At 40.9% G+C, this 23,823-nt stretch overlaps 1 long non-coding RNA gene across 1 annotated transcript in view; it reads left to right on the plus strand.

The window, feature by feature from the left end:
* The window catches only part of LOC132236487 (uncharacterized), a 95,638-nt gene that overhangs the window by 11,528 nt on the left and 60,287 nt on the right, over nt 1-23,823 (plus strand). Inside the window, exon 2 of the long non-coding RNA XR_009453317.1 lies at nt 1,901-2,043. This is a non-coding gene — a long non-coding RNA (uncharacterized LOC132236487). The remainder of the gene's footprint in view (nt 1-1,900; nt 2,044-23,823) is intronic.

Genomic DNA, 23,823 nt, shown 5'->3' on the forward strand with positions numbered 1-23,823 from the left:
TTACTTATTATCTTTCCTACACTATGCTTTATATCCCTGTGACAATTTTGCAACTACCAATTTGTACTTCTTAATCTCTTCATCTTTTTCACCCAGCCCCCTGCCCCCCCTCCCATCTGGCAACCATCAGGTTTTTTCTCAGTATCTATGATATTTATTTTCATCAGGAGATTGAGTTTTAGTCAGTTGTCAGTAGATTCAGAACTCCAGGGACCAGGTTTCTTCACCACCGTATCTTCAGCACCCACCCCAGGCAGGAAATGCAGCAGCAGCAAAAACTATCCCTGTTCATAAACAACTTTGTAATATTACTATGCTGTTTGCATGGATTTCCTTTGCCCCTTCTCCCATTATGACTATCAGCTCTTTCAGATTTTCTAAAGAGTTTGTGGGTAGCTCTGTTGGTTAGAGTGTCGTCTGGATACACCAAGGTTGCAGGTTCTATCCCCGGTCAGGGTACATACAAGAATGAACCAATGAATGCATAATTAAGTGGAGCAACAAATTGATATCTCTCTCTCTCTAAAAAAAACCAACAAAAAATCAATAAGGCTTTTTTTGAGAAGGACCCATGAAATAAAAAGATTCTCAGGGAAACAGAAAAACAAAAACCTTTCTGGAGGAGAGGGAGGCTGACTAACATGGTGACATATGAGGCTCCTGAACTCCTCTCCTCCCACGGACACACTGAATTGGAAACTACACTCAGAGCAATTACCTCTGAAAGAAATCCAGAAACTAACTGAGCAACTACTACACAGTGGAAGAATGAGGAAAACACCCCCATTGATGAGTAGGAAAGGCTCAGACTCACTCTTGTCATAAACCCCATCCCCAGCACAGCACCAAGCAATCAGGAAGAAGCTCCCAACTCCTAGCATCTTCCTGATGGGGAAGGACATGATCTTATATATAGAAAACCATAAAGGCACCACCAAAAACTGTTAAAACTCATAAATGAATTCAGTAAAGTTGCAAGATACAAAAGTCAATATACAAAAATAAGTTGCATTTCTGTACACTAACAGTGAACTATAAAAAGAGAAATTAAGAAAATTCCACTTACAATTGCATCAAAAAGAATAAAATACTTAGGAATAAATGTAGCCAAGGAGGTGAAAGAACTGTACTCTGAAAACATCAATAAGAAATCGATGAAAGAAAGTAAGACACAAATAAGTGGAAAGGTATTTTGTGCACATGGATTGGAAGAATTAGTAGTTAAAATGTCCATATTGATCAAAGCAATCTACAAATGTTTTGCAATCCCTATCAAAAAGTCCAATGGCATTTTTCACAGAAAAATTTTTTCACAGAAGAAGACAAATACTGCATGGGATCACTTTTGTGGAATTTTAAAAAAAATTAAAAGTCAAGCTCATTGAAACAGAGTAGGAACTAGTTGACAGGGGCTGGGTGGGGAAAGGGAAATAAGAGGTTCCTGTAGCTAAAAGATGAATATGGCTTTGGACCTAATGTATAATGAATACAGTTGATAATACTGTATTGTATAAGTGAAATTTGCTAAGAGAGTAGTATTTAAATGCTCTCACCAAAAAAATAAAAAGAAGGTAAATGTTTGAGGTGATGGATGTGTTTAGTAATTTGGGAGGAATCCTTTCACAATGTCTGTGTATATCAAGTCATCATGTTGTACACTTCAAATATCTTACAGTTATATTTGTCAGTGACAGCGCCATAAAGCTGAAAGAAATCCAAAAACTCTCTAGACCTTTCCTGTGATTTTGACAGTGGGAGAGAAATGCCATAGGAACAAATTCTATGTGAAATTTTTGCTTGGAGGCCCCCGTAATTAAATTTTAATTGAACTACATGTGATGAGAAGTTATGTTTGTCTAATGAGCCCTTGTATTTTCTCTCATTTTCCCATTGTCTTCAGCTGCAGGTCATCTGAGGCGGGAGAATGTGTGAGAACCGAGATTTCAGAGACTGAAGGTGCGTGGCATAAATGAATCATGACTGAAAACACTGCCTGGCGTCTTCACAGGGCCGCATGTGTGTGACAAGAGAGGCGAGGAAGCGGTAAGAGCTGAGTAAAGGCTGTGGGAGGAGGTTAGCTATTTGATACTGCATGTTCTTATATTCTGGTGAAAATGTTCAATTACACAGCGTGCTTATTTAAATTCATTTTTGCACCAGAGATAAAATTATCCAAAGAAAGATGATCAACTTGCCTACTTATTAAAAATCAAGCAAGCTGTGGCTGCAAATGTTTAACTAAAACTTAGACTCTTTGGGGGAAACTGTGCTATCATCGCTCAAGGGACCACGTGCAGGTTTTCAACGTTGTCAGTACACTCACTCCATCAGCGTGGAGTGGCACCATTTTTTCCTCTGGCCTTTCGCTCCACTGGCTCGTGGCCATTCTCCATTCTCAAGGTTAAGCTATGAACAAGAGTGTTGTCATTGGAAGCCTGAGGATCTTTCATTTTTTTGTTCCAATTCTGAATAATGTTCACTTGCAATCTCCAGGCTGTCTTTTCTCCCATAAAACCAATGTGATTCTCAGGCTTTCATTTTTTCTCCCCTGACTAACAGTTTTCTCATCTATTAAATGGAGAAACCAGATTTTGAAGTTCCTTTTGGCTCTCATCTCCTATGACATCTATTATCTGCCCATCTTTGGAAGAGCCGTAAAGTAGCAAATGAGTTTCTGAAAAAGTACCTGTGCAGAAAATTATATTCTAAGCATGCTAAAAATAGGTTTCTGAAGTAAATTTTTAGTGACTTGCTTTGTAAAGTTCTTTTCTCTAGCCTCACCTAACGTGATGTGTTTTGATAGCCTAACTTAACCTTCATCACTAAGCTGTCCTAAGTCCTTCAGTTTGTACCTTGCCATTGGCTTTATTTTTGCTAAGTATTTCAATATTTTTAATGTATGGTGAGATATTCTAATCTTTTCCTTGAGAATTTCTGCTTTAACTTAACATGCTTATTATTTTCAAAATATATTTTAAGTGACCTCAGTTTGCTGGGACTTTATTCTTACTCTTCATGTTCCGATGCCATTGGCCTTGAGTATTAAGACACAGGGTACCTCTCACATAAGAACACATTTTGTGTGATTTGATGTGGAAATAACTCATCATGGTACAGATTTCTTTAGTTACATATTTTCTCTAAACCCCTCCTCGGTCTCCCACTTTAGGGAGACTGGATGACTTAATATCTAAAGGTTTCTGCTTTAGCCTTTTTCATCCAAAGATAGGAGTAGAGCCAACCAAGGCATCACTCTTGCCCTGCTAAGCCCAAAGGCGAGGGAAATTCCAAACCAGTGAATTAGTGCAACCCTGTGTTACCTCTCTTGGTATACAACGAAAGAGAGAGAATTGTTTGTTCGAATCCAGTTTTCCATGTCAGTGATTGCTAGGAACATGGAAAATATCATAAGGCCTTAGCATTCAATCTCTGTAATGAGCCCATTTTCCTCAGCCACAGCTATTTCTGCAAAGAGCAAACCCCCCTCCTAGGGTCTGAATGTTTTTGTCCCTCCACCCCAAATTCATATGTCAAAACCTTAACACCCAATGCAATGGTATTGGGAAGTGGGGCCTTGGAAAAATGATTAGGTTATGATGGTAGAGTCTTCATGTATAGGATTAGTGCTCTTATAAAGGAGACCCCACAGAGCCCCCTAGCCCTCCCACCATGCACGAACATAGGGAGAAGACTTCAAGCTGAAAGAGGGTCTATCACCCAACCATTCGGCCACTCTGTGCGAAGTACATTTCTATTGTTTATAAGCCACCCAGCCTGTGGTATTTTATTTTGGCAGCCCAAGTGGACTGCTGCCGGGAGCCGGTCCATCCTTGCTGTTTCAAGGGACCTGGCATATTTGGCATACGGTTCTTAATATGTTTGCTCACCTTCTTGGCGCTGTGTTTTAACCAAAGTCACCTCTCCGAGAAAGGTTGAATCCCCAGGTAGGGATTTTCCCCTGAAGTTAGGGAGGGAATAAAACCCCTCAACTAAGTGCCAGGCGGGTAATTAATCCCTTTAACTACGAACAATCATGCTTAAACTACATAATCTTTTCTCCCTGGAATGGAGATAAGAAACGCCCTAACCTTTGTAATAGAGATTGATAGGATTGAATCAACTGGTATAAATACAGTTGTAACAAGACAGAAACACTCAGAACTCAGAACACAGAACTCATAAGACAGAAAGACTCAGAACTTAGAACAGAATCAAGAAGACAGAACCTACACGGAGCCTAGAGACAGAAGAACTTCGCTGGAGAGAGCATGCCGGAGGATCCTGGAGAGGGACTGGCCTCGGAGCCTAGAGACAGAGCCTAGCGGGAGAACATGGCAAGGGATCCTGGACTGAACCTGACTGCAGAGGTTGGCAAGAGAGCCTGACTAGAACCTGGCTACTGAACCTGGCTAGAGGAACCTGGCTATGATGATCACCCGAAGGCTGCCTCCGTGTCATTCCTTCTTCGCTGACTCCGTCCACACCTTTGGGGACCCCTGGACCCGTTGGGGTTGGACCCCGGCAAATGGCGCCCGAACAGGGACCCCTAGGTAAGCGCCCTGCACTCGGGACGGATCGGACTTCACCGTAGGAAGAGGGTGGATAGTCTTCGCCGACTCCGTCCACACCTTTGGGAACCCCTGGAACAGGATTCCCTTAGGTAAGCCCCCCCCCATTGAGAACCCCACACTAGGGACGGATAGGACTCCACCAGGGTGCTACAGACCCCCCTATAGAGGATAAGTAGGGTAAGAAGGTGGATAGTACAGAACTTAGATTGAGAAGATGTGCCATACTGAGTCCAAAGAAAGAAGACTCTGTATTGATTCTTAGATTGAGAAGATGTGCCATACTGAGTCCAAAGAAAGAAGACTCTGTATTGATCTTTAGATTAAGAAGATGTGCCATACTGAGTCTAAAGAAAAAAGACTCCATATTGATCTTTTAACACATATGCTTGCTAGCAGAGGAGTTAAGGTTACTCCCAGTCAGATGGAACATTTTATACAAGAAATATGTCCATGCTTTTCTGAGGAAGGAAAGGTGCCAGAAAGGTAAATGTAGAGGCATGGGAGAAGGTAGGCCCAAGGAGCCTTATCCTTAACCCCACTGCAGCCTTTCCACCCCGGGAAAGTGCAGGATTGGCAAGCTCTCCCTGGGGTGATAGATCAGGACTCAGGTAATAGCAGAAAGCGCCAATCCTACTCTTAAAATGGATACAAGAGAGCGTTTCAGGTTTTTCTTTTTAATGCTTGCTTTTAAAAAATAAAAAAGGGGGAATTTGCCGGGAGCCGGTCCATCCTTGCTGTTTCAAGGGACCTGGCATATTTGGCATACGGTTCTTAATATGTTTGCTCATCTTCTTGGCGCTGTGTTTTAACCAAGGTCACCTCTCCGAGAAAGGTTGAATCCCCAGGTAGGGATTTTCCCCTGAAGTTAGGGAGGGAATAAAACCCCTCAACTAAGTGCCAGGCGGGTAATTAATCCCTTTAACTACGAACAATCATGCTTAAACTACATAATCTTTTCTCCCTGGAATGGAGATAAGAAACGCCCTAACCTTTGTAATAGAGATTGATAGGATTGAATCAACTGGTATAAATACAGTTGTAACAAGACAGAAACACACAGAACTCAGAACACAGAACTAAGGGCACAGGGCTTGGAAGACAGGACCAAGAGAGACAGAGCCTAGGCACAGAACCTACACAGAACATTCTCTAGAGACAGAAGAACTTCACTGGAGAGAGCATGCCGGAGGATCCTGGAGAGGGACTGGCCTCGGAGCCTAGAGACAGAGCCTAGCGGGAGAACATGGCAAGGGATCCTGGACTGAACCTGACTACAGAGATTGGCAGGAGAACCTGACTGGAACCTGGACACTGAACCTGACTGGAGTACCTGTACAGAACCTGGCTGGAGACCCTGACAAGCGAACCCGGCTATGATGATCAACTGAACGCTATCTCTGTATCGTTCCTTCTTCGCCAACTCCGTCTACGCCTTTGGGAACCCCTGGACCTGCTGGGGTTGGACCCCGGCAGACTGCTATAAGACACATCCTCACACTATCCCAATCTTAAAAAGTGTCATTATTAAGGCTACATGGAAGTTTCAGGGAAGTTCTGAAAAGGATGAACAATGAGTCCTTAGGAAGAATGGGCACTGGGGCAGCTCAGCAATCAGGCATGGACTGTCTAGTACTTCATCACTCAGTAGCTTTTATTTCTCCTTGTCCTACCACAATCTGAGGTTCTCAGCATCTCAATTCAAATCTCTAAAAGAAGAATATGACTGCCTCCCACCATACCATGGTGCTCTCTGAAACAATCATCTTGCTTGGGAGAATCACATGGAATAAGCATGGCTTCCTAGGGCTGGCCCTTTATCAGGGGCCAAGCCTGGGAATAATCACTAGAGAAGGTGCTTTGAGTGGAGCAGGACATGTCTGGTCCACCAATCACGTGGTCCACTCCCACTGTTCCTCCTCATACCTTGTTCTACACTTTAGTTTCTTGCCCCTCAGTTGGTCCCTCATTTTTTGCTTTGTTTACCTGCTTTAACATTATCACCTCTTTCAGGATGTAACTTCAGGTTTTCTGTTTAGCAGTTTGTTTCCACAAGAGGCTCCCTGGCCTATGCCCCACTTTGGAACCTATATACCAATATTGTATTTTCCTTACTACCATCAGGACCTATAAGGAGTAGTAGACATTTTATTCCTTTGTTTCTTTAGCAACAGCTCCTACATTCTATAGGCTATGACCCTATTTTGTGTCTTAAAATGGTCATTCTGGATGCTCTATGATGAATGTAAGCCATAAAGAAGCAGGAGACAGAACAGCATGACCATCTTAGAGGTCCAGGGGAGGGCTGGCCATGGCTTGAACTAGGATGTAGAAGTGGAGGTTATGAAAAGTGATCATGCACTGTGAAGTTCAAGTCAATAGTATTTGCTGTGGATCAGATGTGGAGGGTGAGAGAAAGAGAGAAGTCAAGAATAACTCCCGGTGTTTTGGTCTGTTTGAGTAAAAGTTTATGCCATTTCCTGAGCCAATGAATACTTGGGAAGGAAGAAGTTTGGGCGGATAGGAAAGAGGCATGTCAATGGAGCTCTTGGTAGCATTTAACAGACATCATTAACCATTGCTCCCTTCTTGAAACACTTTCTTCACTTGGCTTTTTCCTGCCTTACTTACCACTCAATCTGTTTCTTTTCTCCTCTTCCAAGTCCACAAAGATTGTAGTAATGTAAGACTATCCTCATAAATTTCTGCCTAGGTTATCCTTTATCCATTTCTAAATGTATGGGTCCAGCTCAAACATCTCCTTCTAAGTCCAGAATGACACAATAACTTCCTCATCATGTCAGCTTGGATATCTAATGGATATCTCAAACTCTTGACTCCATTTTTTGAGCAGAGATTGATATTTCTTAATGAACCTCAGATATTCTAAAGGGGGCCTTTCTGTTACTTGCAAATTGTGTCCTTAGATTATCCTGGGAGCTTCTCTGACTTTCTTAGTCTATTGTGATATAATATCACTGGGTAGGGCTTTTCCTTGGCCATTATATGTCTGATTTGGTTCATTCAAGCAATGCTGTTGGAGAACTTTATTAGGGGTTTCTTATCCAAGGCTATCTTATAACTAGTCCTCCAAAAGTATGCTCATGTAGAAGTAATATGATCGATGACATTTATATACATATGTATATAATATCTTAATCCTGACCTGAGGATATGCCCCCACTGATCTTAGAGAGGAAGAGAGAGAGAGAGAGAGAGAGGTGGGAAACATTGATCAGTTACCTCCCATATGCACCCTGACTGGGAATTGAACCCTCAACCTTTTGGTGCATAGGACAATGCTCCAACCAACTGAATCACCTGGCCAGGGTGGATCAGTGACATTTTATTATAGTGATACCTCTCTAGGCTGATTTTCTTGGTGAAATTTAAAACTCTTCATTATTACTTTTGGGGTTCATGATGCTCATTTTATAGTTTCACCAAATATCTAGGTTTGTATCTCCACTGAATTTTCTCTTATTTAATTATATATAATTTAATATTGAATGAAATAGTTTTAGCATATGAATCCAAAGAGGCAGAATGGTTGGTGAGAAGTGTTTCTTTAAAAATTTAAAATTTTTCTTCTTTGTAGCTAATCAATATTGTTCATATTTGAATTCCACAGAATTTTAAGTTCAAAATAGATTACAAAGTATGAGTCCCAGGAGGCACCCTGTTTGCCAGTATGGTGGAGGACAAAGGAATAGATTTTTGGAGTCAGATATTTCTGGATTCAAATTCTAGCTCTTCCACTTACCATTGTGGGAACTTGGGCAAGCATCATCCTTTTTTTTTTTTAAAATATGTTTTCATTGATTTTAGAGAGGAGAAGGAAGGGAGAGAGAGAGAAACGTTGATGAGAACCATTGATTGACAGCCTCCTACACATCCTCTTCTGGGGATTAAGCACACAGCCTGGGCATGTGTCCTGACCAGGAATCGAACTGGTGACCTCTTGGTGCATGGGACGCTGCTCAACCAACTTAGCCACACTGGCCAGGGCTCATCACCCTTCTTTAAGCATCAATCTCCTCATTTGTATTAAGGGGATAATAGCTGCTCTTGCAGTGGGGATTAACTCAGTTGGTGCCCGTAACAGGTCAGCACACTGTCTGCCACTTGGTTATTTCCCTTTTCTACCGCCTTTATATTCTGTACAGGTTGTTTTACACTGAATGCATTCAAATTTCAGTGTGGCGTTTCTTACCCAGTTACTTGAAATTAGATTTCTACTGCCTGTTGTTCTATACTTAAAAAAAAATAGTATCCCAATTTTGTTGCCAAATAATAATGAATATTAAAAAAATAATATCTTGGGTAACAGGACTCCCAGATTAAATCTAAATTATTTCTCCTCCAGGATTCTAGGGGGATTTTGTGGAGGTTTACATTATCGAACTGAAGAACCTAATATGAAAGAATTCAATTTACACAAAGGAGAGATGTCAGTAAAAGTCTGGTTTCAGGTCAGTGGGCTAGGGCTGGAAGGGCCGAGAGCAGGCTGAATGCAGAGTTGCGGGCCCACATCCTGATTTCAATCAGGGAAGGCTTTTCCTCATTGCATTTTCTTGGAAGGAAGACTTTACACTATAGAAAAGTTTGGATTCTACGTCCCTTTGGTATTTGATCTTGGGACCTGAAGACAATTTAATTCAGAAATCAAAATGAGTCATATTCATGCTAACATTATGTGACTATTCTCCTCACACAGCCTATGGTGTTTTATAGGACTTAAGATTCATTTTAACCTAAAATTTGTCAGGATTCTTGTTCATGACTATTGTTCATCAATTAATAAGCACACATGACCTCAAGCGTAGTTGAGTTTCTTGCCATACTTATAAACTTGTATGTCTTACTATTAACAAACAGTTTCTAAATTTTTATTAGACACTATTGCTATATCAAAATGACTTTTCTTATTTTTATTTTTTGTCGAATTCATTGTGACATAGGTTTCAATTATACAATTTTATAATACATCATCTTTATATTGTATTGTGTACTCCCCCTACCCCCCTTCTAGGCTAGTAATCGCCATACAGTTGACAAAATGACTTTCTTGAGTCTGCAAAAGTTTGTGTTTATCTCCATTTTCCAATATTACCTTTTATTTTTTTATTTTATTTTTTTTTAAATATATTTTATTGATTTTCTACAGAGAGGAAGGGAGAGAGATAGAAAGTTAGAAACATCGTTGAGCGAGAAACATCGATCAGCTGCCTCCTGCACATCTCCCACCGGGGATATGCCCGCGACCCAGGTACATGCCCTTGACCGGAATCGAACCTAGGACCCTTCAGTCCACAGGCTGACGCTCTATCCACTGAGCCAAACCGGTTTTGGCAATCCAATATTACCTTTTAGAAAGCATTCTTTTCATTTAATATCTACTCCTCTTGAAAGAGATATTACATGAGACCATTTCTTTGGTTCTTAACAATATTCTTCATTAAAACACCCCACTGCTTTAGATCTCTATTGCAAACATAGACATGCCCGCCCCCCTTCTGTCACTTGAACTCTTTTGATATATACTCAGAAACGGAAAGGATAAATTGGGCTGTTCAACTCACAATGAACAGAGAAGGAGCAGCATCCATCAGCATCCAGAGAAATTTAAACTTATCAGATATATTCATAAATTATGATTAAGCAACATGTTTTTATTTATTTTTCTTGAAAGAAAAAGAGTCATATAGATCTCAGGAGGGGAGCCATATTATTGATATTGGCCAAAGTCACCATGTGCCTTCTTTCAGATGAAGAAGTACAAGCTAAGGTTGCATGAGGTCCTGAAAATCCTAGCTATATCCTAGAACAGTGATTTTCAACTGGTGTGTTGTGACACACTGGTGTGTGGCAAGAATTTTTAAAACATGCAGTACCTGACTATTTAGTTAGTGGCACTGACCTCTTTTCCTTTAGATTGTCAAATTTAAAAAGTGACCAAGCCACAAAAACAATAGGTGTCCAGTGTGAATGAATCAAAATTATACCTATTTTTTTTGTCAGATAAGCAAAAGATATATTTTTTGGTGTGCTGTAGAACTTTAGTAATTAGTTTATGTGTGCCATGAGATGAAAAAGGTTGGAAATCACTGTCTTAGAACATATTTTGATATTGTGTTACTTAGAGCTGTGTTTTCCTCATTGAGGTCTCTTCAGTGTAGCAGGAGTTCTCAACCCATAAGTCACTGGAAATATTAATGTTCATGCTCCACCATAGACAAATCAAAATTTAAATCAGAATTTTCCCTATAGAGTTTCAATACGCTGTTTGGATGAGGGCCACTAACTTAAGAGTTGAATTCAACATTCATTTATTTCTGAGGGACAATAGATGAATATGACTTAGAAGGCAGCCAGTGGCTTTTTATTCTATAGCATGTCCCAAAATTCACGCACGATTTGAATTTTGCGTGAGCATTAACAACAACAACAACAAAAAATAAAAGCCTAATTTTACTTGGTTTATTGAATCAGATTCTAATATCTGTTGCCCTTTGATTTCAATCCCTTCGATTTGATAAGTATTACCAAGTACCAATTATGGCCCAGGAGCAGGGACAATGAAGACCAATGAAGACCACGGCTTTGCGTATGTGCCAGCAAAGCCGTGGAGGCCATTGACCTGATGTCCTATTCCATACATAACCCTATACTGTATACTTTATTGAATCAATAAAACATTTATAATTTTAATTATAAACTATGTTTTCTATCAAAATTACTTCTTGCGTGAATTTTGGGACACCCTAAACATCTAGCCTGGTTGCTTCCCTGAGTAATTAAAGATTTTATGCAGAGATGGTTCTAAACACTTATTAATGGGATCTCCTGAAATATTAATTTAACCCTTACTAAATGGGGGGTTGCTGCCCCCCTTTTTCATTCCATTCAGGTGCTAGTGAATTCACATTCACACATCTGACCTTTCACCCATGCAGTGGAAAACAGCTGGCTAAAGAAAACTCAAACTGTGTACTCAGTTAAGAGCTGATCTGCATCCTGGCAGTTCCTTTAAGCTGCTCTGGGGGTTGCTGAGTGCTGTCTTGGGAGGTTTTCAGCCGAAGCCATTATTAAGGCTCATTAGGATAGTTGAAATGAACTGTTCGTTTTGCTTCCATCTTCACTTTCTAGCATCTCCATTAATTTTACAGTCACAGCCTGGGCTGCTGGTCCCTTACTCTGACTTTCGTTTACTTTCCTTCTGCGTAGACCCACCAGTTTCGCCCCTGCATAAGTGCCATGCCCCTGGACATGCTCACCTGTTACCCCTACTTCCCTGGAGCTGCCATTCATCCTACACTCTTGCTTCCCAAGCTCACAACCCTCTTTTGCCGTTCTTGCTCCTGTTGCTCACTTGCCAATATCTTCCTTGTTTATCTTGACATTCATCTGTTCTGATGCTTTCCATTCCCAAGCCTCAGCTCTGTATCTCTCCCTCTCTTGACCTCTCTCCACCTCTGCTAGCTACCCTCCATTCACTCAGGAGACCAAGTTATAAATTTCCACCACGTTATGTGACACAGGATTAGTTTTCCTTTCCTAAAGATTTAAATCAAGCTGTTTTTGCTCTTGCTATGAAAACCTTTGATATCTATACCTGCCTGCATTATGATAAAATAACCCATTGGCAGATAAACAGAAAATTCTCTAACATGTAACTAGAGTATAATGTAAAATTACATACAGGGTGGGGCCAAAGTAGGTTTTCAGTTCATATGGAAAATAGTATAATAATTAATGAACAATAATAAGAGTAAACTGTTTTGTGTACTCACAACAATAAACCACTTTTTACAAAATATATATTTTTATTGATTTCAGAGAGGAAGGGTGAGGGAGAGATAGAATGAGAGGATGAGAGAGAATCATTGATCTGCTGCCTCCTGCACACCCCACACTGGGGATTGAGCCTGCAACCTGGGCCTGTGCCCTGACTGGAAATCGAACTGTGACCTCCTGGTTCATAGGTCGATGTTCACCCACTGACCCACTCTGGCTGGGCTGTCAACTACTTTTGCCCCACCCTGTATACTGATATTGAACACTGGGGCAGCAGGGAGCAATCAGCATGCAAAATGCAACCCGAAGTATCAAATAATAATAGTTACATATAGGAGTATAATTACATATAGGAGTAATTAATTTTTCACATCTGGTGAAATACAGCAAGGAAAATAAATCAGAGAGGCTGAAGTCTCAGGTCTGGAAGAACTTATGTCAGCCTTAATAAGCATCAGTCTTTGGATAATTGAGCTTTTTTAATAAAAAGGCCAGATCAAAGAACGCTTCTGCAGACTAACTGATGCTTTCACCCCTGTGAGCATCATTCCTGCCCACTGTAGGACAGTATCAGGCTTGTGGGTAAATTTGAGGAGCCGTGTAGTTCAGATCTGTGTCAGACAGTTTATGGGGAATTTCATGAGCAGTCTGGCTCTGAGGGGGAAAGACATGTGTTTGTAGCTCACCTATTGTTGATCTGAGTTTCATGATATATATTCAGTTGGGTCTAATTGGAATGAATGGCTCTCAGGGAGCTTTCAGAGACCATTTAAATTTCCAAGTAGTGAGAGTACACCTGGGAAACAGGATGTGTACCATTATAAAGTAACCCTGCTTTTAAAAAACAAACAAAAATCCAACAAAATGTGGGTGTCTTTGCCTGTACGGAGAACTAATAGAATTAGAAATGCAGATTAGGAAAGTTCAAGAATAATCTTTCCAAGGAAAGCTAGGGCCCAACATGAATATTAAACATTAATGTTTTAAAGTAGAAAAAAAAATCCTCAATTTTTTACAGAAGATTTTCTTAATTAAGCAATTCTGGTCTTTTTAAGGGCCTGGGAAACAAGGTAAAAAATCTCATTGTGGATACTTGACACAATGAGAAAACTGTTTTGTTTTGTTTTCCCTGTAGGGGTAAAAAGGTAACAAGGCAGTTTTCAGATAAGGGACCCCTCTCTATTCAATTTTCAGTCACTTCAGAAGGGGTGCTCTAATTTTTGCTTTGTTATGATATTAAAGGAGGCCACTTTCTGGTAAATAAGAGAAGTCCTATGGCCTTTTTATCTTATTAAGTAATTAATAGGTCAACCCTTGATTAGAAAATAATTCAAATTTTATTCAGAACTATCTGATTTCTGGCCATTTGAATAAAAACTCCATTATCTTCCAGGAATAATTTTCAATGCTTATAACTTATGTTATTAAGTGTCTTTTATAGCTCATGTAAAAAAAAATTAAAGGAAACATCTTTTTTAAAAGGTTCCTGGAAAATGGTAGGCAGAACATTCAAAGGTATCTATCAGTTTTGGGTTATAGTTGAAGTATTCAGGGGATTTTCATATTGATCTAGATCAGTAGTCCTCAAAGTATAACCTCCTCCCCAACCAAAAGCTTTCATTTCACCCGGGAAATTGCTAGGAATGTAAATTTCCAGCTTCTACCCCAGACCTACTGAGTGAGAAACTCTTCAAGTGGAACCCAGCAATCTCTCGGTTAACAAGCCCTCCAGATGATTCCGTTGCATGCTAAAGTTTGAAAAATGAGTGGGCCTATTTGTCAGTTCATTCATTCAATCAACAAATATTTATTGACACCAAATACGTGCTGGATGGTGCTCCAAGTTGATCTAAAGCAGTGGTTCTCAACCTTGGCTGCACATTAGAATCACTTGGGGATCTTTTTAAAATCCTGATTTCTGGGCCTCATCCTCCAGAAATTCTGTTTCTTTGTTACTAATGTTGTGGCCCCGCCCCATAACAAAGAAACAAATTCACTGACGCACAGTTTAGAAATCCTGTTAATCACACTCTGCCCTCCCAAATTAATGGTGTCTCCTTCCTTCCATTTCTTCACCAAACTTGTGTGTACCTTTGTGTTGTGGGTCCTGTGTCCACATTGCCCTGAGTAGAAGTGATTTCCAATGAAAGACTCTAGTTTACTCATCAGCCACCAATCAGCTATCGCCTCTTCGAGTTTACTCAGTCACTAGTCAAATCCGGGTGAAATTCAGTCAGTTGAGGGTCATGCCCTCTACCAGGGTTGGTGTTCCTGCTGTGTGTCCTCTTTTTTCCTTCCCGGTGTCCATATGGGCACTCCTGGCACAGGGCTGGCGGCTGTGCCTGCTTGGCTTTCTATGAAGTCTCACTGTGTCTGCTCTGGACTATCTCTGGCTGGTATTGCTTCTTATCTGTTCTCTTGATATGGTCACAGTCTTGCCACTCTCTTCTCTCTCTACTCCCACCAGTGTTGCTGACCTCTGAGGCTCACTGATGACCCGTAGTCCCCCTGATAGGGACAGAAATAGAATATTTAGGACCAGCTATCATTGTGAGAAATATTAATCATGCTCTGTTAATGTGATTGTTTTGTTGTGATAAAAGAAGGCACATTGTAACCTGGCTGGGCGCTCAACTGGAAACGCAGCTCATCCTCCCCATCAGGGAGCTGAAAGATTAACAACCTTACTACGGAAACCAGGACAGCCAGCCCTTTGAAGACTCCAAGCCCTTTGCATATCACTAGTCCTGTGAAGATCCCCAGCCTTTGCATACCTGCAGGCCTTTGCAAATCTCCAGACCTGTAAACTGCCCATTTGGCATACCTTTTGCCTACCTCCCATGTAATCTTTGTCCTTCTACCCAATATAAGCGTCTGGCTTCTGGTGGAGGGAGAGCAGATTTTTGTGGATGACCTGCTGCTCTCCCATGCTGCCGGCAGTGTTGGGATAAACGCTCCTATATGATGCCACCCTGTCTCTGCCTAATTGGCTCCAGTAGTGACAGGCGGCCCGGACCCCTTGCTTGTCCGGTTACACTCTGGCCTTGCTTTCCCCATGACGGCATTCTCAGGTCGGCTCCAGGAGTCTTCATACGCTGGGGTTCTTCATTCTCAGGTGCCTTCCTTGCCCCTCTGAAAGGACTCCAGGGATTTTCTGGGCTGGTTTCACTTTGCGATTGAGTGGAGAATGGGGGTCTATCTCAGACTCTTCCTCAGCCTTAACACAACTTGCTCCAGTTGTCCCCACCATCCCAGGGTGGTTCAGTTCCCTGGGGGAGGAGGTCTCTTCCAAGACTTCTGGAAGGAAGTGAAGCTCAGGCCTTCAGCACTCCGGCATTCTCAATTCACCCGGTGCTGCATCTTCCCTCGCACTGAAGGGACCCAAGAGAGTAGCATCTCACCCTCTGGCCCTTCCTTCCTTTTCCCAAGCTTATTCCCTCAGCCTCAGAATAGGCTTTCCTCAAACCCCTGCCCTATCCCTACCCTGTATCTCTCTACTCTGGGTTTACAGTTAAAACTCCACAATCCAGCCCTTTATGCTTGGCTGATTGTTATTTCAAAGCCCATCTTTGAGATTTCTGAGAAAAAAAGCTTTCTCTTTTAAGAGTCTAGCTCTTGCAGTTGAAAGCTAGAGATTTTCATGTAAGTTGTGAACCCTGTAAATTAAAAAAAAACAAACCTCATTATAGTGTGTCTGTGACTTGTTTATTTCAGGCAGAGCCACCCTCCCCCTGAAAACAATGAGCACGTCAGCCTCACTGCACGGAGAGTCCTAGGTCGGCATGTTCATTGGGAATGAAAAATAGAGACATTGAAAAACAAATGAAGATATTTTTTTCTGCCACACCTCTTGCTTTATAACATTTTGCCTTTTATCATATTTATATAGCTTTTTGTTTTCACATACCTCTTCCATTTTTCTACTCTCATCAGATTGTCAAATTGAGGTATGGGTGGGGCCCAAACCCTATAGATCCTTAGATACTCTTCAAACCCTACTGTGACATCATCCATATTCATTGGCCTTTGAAAGCATTTTTTCATTATATTGAGTTAATTCTCAATGTTTTATTTAGTCTTATTTCTATAACATACTTATCTGTTTTCTATTGAAATAAATCCTCATTTTCCTGTCTCTTATACCTAAGTTGCTATTTAAATCCTGAATAGAAAATGAAGCTCTCGCAGGAATTTACCTCTGATTTCCCGAAGCTTACATTACCTTTATTTATAGTAATGATACCTAAACCACCACCTGGATACTACTTTTTTTTAAAAGGGCACTGGCACTCATTAACTTTGCTTAATTAAAAGCACTCAAATATGATTCCCACAGCTATTAACTACCTCCTCATGCGCTCTCCCCCTCCCCCTCTCTCTCCTTTCTTTCTCTTTCTCTTCCCCCCTCTCATCTAAATGTGCATTTTGAATGTGGATGTATAGACCCATAGGGGCCCTTAAACACACAGCTGTTTGAGGAATGGGTGTAGGCCTCTAGGCAGTTATGCTGAGGAGGGCGGCTAGCTGGCTTGCTCATTTTCTGTCTCATGTGTCCCACCTTTTAGTGGGGACAACAAGAACCTTGAATCAGGTCCCTAAAATCTGCAAGATTAGAGGAATATTAGCAGGGTTTTTTTTTGTTTTTTTTTTGAAAAGGAATCTAAAAACACAGGCTTATATTGTTCACACCAATAAAAAGTTTGTGGATATCAAAAGAAATACCGGCCTATCTATAGTCTTAGTATAGATAGATAGATATATAGATAGACCTACCTATCTGTAATTATTGCTGTCATTTCATAGATCAATTGCTGCACTTTTATTTCTCATAGTTATTTCAACCATCCAAATATGAAACCTGCATGTATCAGTCAGAGTCTTAGTTCCAGCTGCCTGGAGCAGAAAGGGGATTTATTAAAAGGATAGTGGTTTGTAAAGAGAACTACCAGAAGTTGGGAGGATCTGGCTCAGGCTCTGAGGACCTTGCTGCCCCAGCTGGACGGTGAGGTGCCGCACTTGGGTTCCTAAGTGGCACAGAGCTCTGCATGCTGCTGCTGCTGTCTTCTGGAAACCTGATCTCACTGTCCCAGATCCCACCGCAGAAGCGGACTTCCCCTCCCTCCCATGACCCTTGCTCCTGTGCATTGCTAGCAGGAGCAGGTGCATCTGATTTGGTCAGGTGCTGGCACCCTACCTGCAAGGTTGGCTTGGGAACATAGGAACTTACAGTATTGGCCAGGTCAGTGGGAGATAGCTCGGCCTCTCAACTGGACTCACAAGGTGGGAAATTTCTCAGGCAAAGGAAAGTGGGGGGGGGGGGTGTTTCAGATGAATGGCAGTCAAATGAGAAGAGATGGGGACTTGATTACAATTAGAAAGAAGGTGGCATTGGGCATGGAGAAGAACCATTTGTGTCAAATGGGCTTCTGCTTACCCAGGGGAAGATTCGTATGCTTTTGTTCCTAGAATAGAAAGCATTGTGAAGCAATAAATACCTTGGTAAAATTAGTGTCAGTCTCACTAAATCCTAAGTATTTTTATTTTCTCATTATTTTCCTCTGGTGTTCCAAACAGCAAACTTTGGTTGAAAGCCTCTACTCTTCTCTTGACATCATCCCATTCAGCACTTTGGCTTTATAAACTATCTCAGTCTCTCCTCCCCGCCCCCCCCCCCAACTCTCTGATCAAATTGGGACAATATATGAAGCCCAAATTGTTAAATGGTGAGAGAAAAAAGAAAAAGAACTTTTGACTTACCACAGCTTTCTGACTTTCTATGTATTAGGCATCTAAAGAAGGAAATAAATAATTTAGGTGAGATCATGCTGAGAATATGAAGAAATATAAATATGACAGCTTTTTCTAATTAGGAGAGGATAATTCTATCCTCACTTTAAAAATGGATAAGAATCTTTCTTATACTAAGAAGACTCTCAGTTCAATGGGAAGTGAAAATACGATGTCTCTGATCAATTCTCTCAGAAGTGTCCACAAAACAAGACCAATAACAACAGCAGCAAAGTTACAGGTTTTCAACTTTATCTTTGATCCAGCCAGGAAATATCTGAAACTCTAAACCAGTGGTTCTCAATCTTCTGGCCCTTTAAATACAGCTCCTCATGTTGTGACCCAACCATAAAATTATTTTCATTGCTACTTCATAACTGTAATGTTGCTACTGTTATGAATTGTAAATATCTGATATGCAGGATGGTCTTAGGCGACCCCGCTGAAAGAGTCGTTTGACCGCCAAAGGGGTCGTGACCCACAGGTTGAGAACCGCTGCTCTAAACTATAATATATGAAGATGGAAAGTAGATGGGTGAGTATTCAGCCATTGAGAAGATCAGAGATAGGTCAAATCTAAAGGGTGTGTGTGGAGTGGCTGGAGGTTACCAATGAGAAGATGGGTGATTTCTCTTGCCAAATTCTGGGAATTCTTAGAAATTGGAAGCATGCGGTCCCACATAGGATGGAAGAGCGGCAGGAGGCTCAAAACAAAAGTCTATTTGTTTAAGAAGCAGTTAGACCCCAACCCTCACCTTTATTCTGAGAGTTAGCTGACGATGAGAATGGAGAGATCCATTTCTTGGAGAAATTTCAGAAATAATTTTTGGGATTGTGGATACCAAGTACAGAGGAAGGCAGTGGTTTGGTTCTGAAGAAATACAAGACACAGCGCATATTTAGTAAGAAGGCCTTTCATAGTCTAACTGGGAATACTAGCAGCCTGACACCTATCACAACAAGGAGATTAAAGGATTGTTCTCCTAGGAAACTCAGGCCTACAAATACATGTATTTGAGCATGTCTCAGTGAAAGAGGTGGATCCCCACCTGATTACCCTAGAATGCAGTTCACTAGTTGTCAGGCTCTGCTCATATAGCAGAGCTTAAGTCAGCATTATAATGCCTTGTTCTTAAATATGAGGAAATGACCAAACATTAAGGAAAGGCTACAACACAAACCACCAACACCCAGAAAAAAGTTAAAAAGAAAAAAACTCATAACAAAAACATTTCATGGAATTGAATAAAAATATGATAAATTAATTCTAGTTAATATCTTTAATGAAATAAAATTAAAATGCAAAGGGCATTTAGAAATTTAAAATGATACTGGAAAGTAAAAGTGCTCATCACAATTTGGAAGATAAAGTCAAGGAAAGCACCCAGGAAGAAGAAACGATAATAAAGAAACAGACAGTAAAGGAGAAAAGCTAAGACAATTAGAGGCTTAATTTAGGTCCAGTATTCTAACAAATAGGACTTTCATAAAGAGAAAATGATAGAGAGGACATTTTCAAAGTAATAATAAAAGGAAATTCCACTAGACATAGGTCCTTAGATTAATAGTGTCCATCATGTACCAAGGACAATGAATAAAAAATATACTCACATTGAACACATCTTTGTGAAGTTTAGGAATAATGGGTATAAAGATATAATTCTAAAAGCTTCCAGAAAGAAAAAAAAACAAACAGAATCATATAAAGGATTGTTTATCAGAGTGGTATCAGCTCTCATAATAACACTACACAAAGAAAGAAAATCTTCAAAATTCTGGAGGGAAATGATGCTCTCCAAACTTGCAGATTCCTATCTGTTTTTACCCCCAACTCTGCCAATTCTTGAGCCAGTTAAATTATCATTTAAATGTGAGAATATAATAAAGTTATTTCAGAACTATAAAGCCACACACAAAAAATTTACTACTCATGCAATGTTTCCCCCACCAATTCCTGAAGGGATCCACTAAATGAAAGCGCAGGCTAAGAATTTTATGAAATGCAATCCAGGAAAGAGAAGCAAAAGTAATTTCCAAGGCTCTAGCTATGCATCCAGCCTGGGAAAAGACTAGATTGAAATAGAAAGATGGAGAGTTCCTGGTTCATTTGCCAGGTTTAACCATTAAGAAAATTGCATGAGAAGCATTTACAGCGTTGGTGGAGGGTGTATGAACATTTAGCCTAGTTTCAAATAAAAGCAAGCAAATGAAGAGGAGGAGGAGGAAGAGGGAGAGGAGGAGGAGGAGGAGGAGGAGGAGGAGGAGGAGGAGGAGGAGGAGGAGGAGGAGGAGGGGAGAAGGAGGAGGAGGGGAGAAGGAAGAGAGGGAGAGGAAACAACTCCAGGGGAAAACAGCACAAAAGAAGAGATGCAATCATAGTGATACACTGTACTTCGATAGTTAGTAATAATAGGAAAGGAGCAAAGAGGGAAGCCAGACATTACAGGCATGTCATTTGAGCAGCTTCACCAGGGAGCTGCAACTGCACACCCCAGGGAACCACCAGTCTATTCCCTGCACAATACTGGGACAAGGGCAGTGGACAAAGGGAAAATAGACGCATGCCCAGTAAAGTTAGGGTGACATAGGGAAGGTACTTTCCTGTCAGTTAAACCTGGGGACAGAGATCATTGACCAGAATGGACGTGGCCACTGGAAGCATGAGTAAACATGGGAATATCTAATCTCCTAAGCAAGGGGCTCTCTCCCTCATTGCTCTGTGGCTCTCTTGGGACTCTGTTGTTCTTGGTGGGCTTGGCTCCTGACTCTTGGCTCTCCTGCATGCTCCCATATGGCCACTGCCATGCGGACCCCACACACAATGGACTAATGGACTGCAGTGGGGAAACACAAGCTAACCTAGCCTGATGCTTTCCTGGACCCAGCTCCAACATGGAAAGGAAACTCTGGACACTGGCTCAGATTTTAGTCTACCGAGGCCCTAGCTACACTTCTATGACTGGATTAAGGGAGATGGGACTTGGAAAACCCAGAGGTGTAATTCTATGGAAATAAAGCTTTCTACTATATCTCATCCTCCCGTGGGAGCCTCCCGAAATGCTTATTCCAGCGGTAGGCCAAGGACCCACTTCCACAAGCAACTGGGGGAGAGGAGGCCCTCTCCTCTCCATTAACTACAGTACATATCATTGCTCAGCAGTAATGATATTTAGATACTTAGATATTATGAAGTCATAATAGTGAAAATATTAAGTAGGAATTTTAACTAAAATTTGTGATATAACTATTAGGAAGATGAAGGAGCAGGTGGGCATTATGAAAGAGCTAGAAGTCCCACCTATTTTAATAGGAAGTCAGTAGGTATATATAGTATTTTGAATTAAGAGATAGTAGTATACATTATTACTTAGAAACAAGGAGGTAAATGATAGAACAAAACTGCTAGAGTTGAAAGTGGTTCCCTGGGAAAGGGATTAGAGAGGTAGTTGAGTGCAAGGTGTTTTTTTTTTTATTTAAGTCTGTTTGTCTTCTTAAACTATGTGCATGCCTTAGTTATAGATTGATTTGATGAGAGATAATTTTTGAGTATGTACTAGGTAGAAACTTATAAGCTGTGGTTGCTCTGAGGAAATTAAAAATGACCAAGAAACACTTTTGACCCTAAAGAAACTTCCAAAAGGAAATAATCAAATCTAAAGAACAGTGAATCTATGATTATAACCTGTATTGTAATCTGTATCCTATATTATAAAAGGGTAATATGCAAATTGACCAAACAGCAGAATGACCAATTGCTATGATGCACACTGTCCACCAGGGGAAAGATGCTCAATGCAGGAGCTGCCCCCTGGTTGTCAGCGCACTCCCATGAGGAGGGGAGGTGCCACTCAGACAGAAGCCAGGCTTACCAGTGAGCTCATGACTGGTGAGCGCAGCTGCGGTGGCGGGAACCAGCTCTGTGGCTGGCAGACATCCCCCGAGGGGTCCTGGATTGCAAGAGGGCACAGGCCCGGCTGAGGGACCCCCCCACCAGTGCACAAATGTCATGCACCGGGCCTCTAGTTTATATATGAACCCCATGACTGAATGACCTTACATATGAGCTGTCCAATAAAATAGTCACTAGTTCATACGAATATTTAAATTTAAATAGATTAGAATTAAGTAAAATTAAAAATTCAGTCTACACTAGTGGCATTCCAAGAACTCAGTAGCTACTAGTATATGTGGCAAATGACTAACATACTGCACACTGCAGGTATAGAGCATTGTCATAGAAAGTTATATTGGAGAGTGCTGCCTCAGGCCATCTGTATTTGCCCATGGATCCTGCATCCTGTAGGGGCAAAGTTCTGGCTGTATGTTCGTTTTCTATTTGTTTGGGAACCCAAGGGAGTGGGGATTGGTATAGACACATTCCATTACCTTGGAAGTGAGCTGCAGAGCAGTTATTCTACATTTACAAGTTAAGTCTGCTGAGTTCTTATGTCAACCTGGGAGAGTGAAAATTGCTCTCCAGCGCTTCTGCCTGAATAGGTAGGCTGTTTCTCCTAATTATAAAACTGTCAGTGAGCCAGGCCAGAGCCCCATCTATAGAAAAGGAGATGCTTAAGTATGAGCTTGTCTTTCTTATGTTGGGGAAGGTTGGAGGGATAGAGTGAGGTGGTCAGGAGTGAGATTAAAAAGGCAATTCTCTTGCATCATTGTGTTCTGAGGGACTGGTCCTCTTCCTTCTGTGTCTGAATCTCCTAGAGTTGCAGGTGGTAGCACTGGTGCAGGTATAGATGGTGTATGTGCATTTGTGTGTGTATAGGTTATGTGTTTGGGAGATGTTAAAAAGCTCATTGCCAGGTCACACTCTGAATATAATGAATTAGAATCTCTGGTGGTCAGGACCAGAAATTTGTATTTTTCAATTCCCCAGGCAAATCTTTTTATGTTACAGTTTGAGAACTTTTGTATGGTTAAGGTCTATACCAGGTTAATTAAGAAGAAACTGAAAATTGCTATCAGACTCAATTGAATTGTGTTCCTGCTCAGACATTTCTGCTTAAACAAAATGGAGATTTGCTTTTTTTTTTTTTATGTCTTATGCTTTTTCTACTAAAACTCTGTTAAAACAGTCTTCTAATCATTAACTACATGTTAAGTATCAGTGGAAACAATGATAAAGTATAGCATCCAGGAAAAATAGACTTCAAGATTTTCAAAATAAAGACCTCCTTTTTAGAGACTATAAAAAGTTTTGCCTTTAAGATAAAAATTATACAACTTTGGGGTTTAACAGTCTTTCATTCTGCTCCTTGAACAAATCATCTTGTTCAAGTCCTACCTGTTCTTGTCATGGGGAATGTCATATCTTGGAAAGTTCCTGAAGATTTATGTTAGGATTAAGGGTAAGATTAAGGAGTATCTCACAATTACCTTTAAATTTACCCAGCATAAACTAATCTAGTCCTTTGCCCTTGAGATTTAAAGTTATAAAACATATCTGATGGACTGAGGAAAAGGTCTACTGAAGCCAGAGAGAAAACCCACCTTTGGAAGAAAAGTTGAGAGAAGGACTGGTTAATCCTGGAAACAAACTTGACCCAATCATTGTTGTCACTGGGACGGACATGTCTTTGTGGAAATGGATTATAATTAGGGACTTTAACACTAGAAGCTATGATGCCAGCACAGAGGCAGTTTTAATTTGGATATAACATTG

This window comes from Myotis daubentonii, chromosome 6 (assembly GCF_963259705.1).
Source record: "Myotis daubentonii chromosome 6, mMyoDau2.1, whole genome shotgun sequence".
Lineage (NCBI taxonomy): Eukaryota > Metazoa > Chordata > Mammalia > Chiroptera > Vespertilionidae > Myotis > Myotis daubentonii.